The sequence below is a fragment of the Verticillium alfalfae genome, genomic scaffold, assembly GCF_000150825.1.
Source record: "Verticillium alfalfae VaMs.102 supercont1.12 genomic scaffold, whole genome shotgun sequence".
Taxonomy (NCBI): domain Eukaryota; kingdom Fungi; phylum Ascomycota; class Sordariomycetes; order Glomerellales; family Plectosphaerellaceae; genus Verticillium; species Verticillium alfalfae.
This window is the reverse complement of record NW_003315027.1, coordinates 1124816-1125836: the sequence shown is the minus strand read 5'-3', so window position 1 is coordinate 1125836 and position 1021 is coordinate 1124816.

Genomic DNA, 1021 nt, shown 5'->3' with positions numbered 1-1021 from the left:
GGGACGACCTTTGAGCCTTGCGTCGAGGGCCAAAGATGCTTTTGCTTGCCAGTCTCTCTGGTCGACTAAACAGCGCAAATACGCCGTCTCTCATCAAGCTGGATTGTTGGGATCACGGCTTGTCTCTCAGACATGCAACCGTCCGGCACAACCTTGACCATGCTCACAGTCGCGGCAAATCATGAGACTGTTCCTTCTGAAGGACAAGGCACATCCCGGCCACTATATGCCGCTTCGCTGTCTGTCGCTTGTAAGGAGTCGCCAGCCTCCAATGTGATTACCCCCGCCCCCTTTCCCAACGGCAACTGACTCCCTCGTCCTACGTTGCTGAGATGGCAGCCCCTGGCTTTTCCATGTGCGGATCAGACAGGATGGATGGCGAAGATCTTGGTATCGCCTGGCCATTTGCAGGGCGTGGGTGTAGGAATCCAAGGCCTCATTAGCAGTGCTACATGGAACGTTCGCACCGCACAACCCACACTCTCACAATCTCCATCCCAAGGACGTCCCCATACCACCTCGAATACCGAGTCCTGACAGGCGTGATGCAACACCAAACGAGCCCCCTCCAAGACAGACCCTGGTCCCTTTCGCAGACCTCCCCGTCATCCTGTCAGCAGGGAGATCCCTGCTCACGCTTAGGTTCCGCCTACCGAGGGCAATATCGGCCACCCAGTGCTCTCACTCCGGTTCCTGCGCCAGTACCCTACTCTATCCTGAGCTTTGTCCATGGACGATCGGAGATGCTTGCTGATACATCGTCAGACTCTCTGCGATGAGGCTACACCAGTAACCAAGCTCGGTGACATGCAGGCAAGTGTGCTTAGAGAGAGAGTGAGGCCATGCTGAGATGCAGCATCGTACACGACTGACTTGAGGTATATCTACCCGGTCCTCTTACAGACGCCATCCTATCCTAAATTCTGCCGAGGTCAAGAAATCAATCATACAATTACGAACGTAGGTGTCGTAAGTCACGCTTTGTTCAGGACACGACTTGTCATTGCTTCTGAGTGCTGAT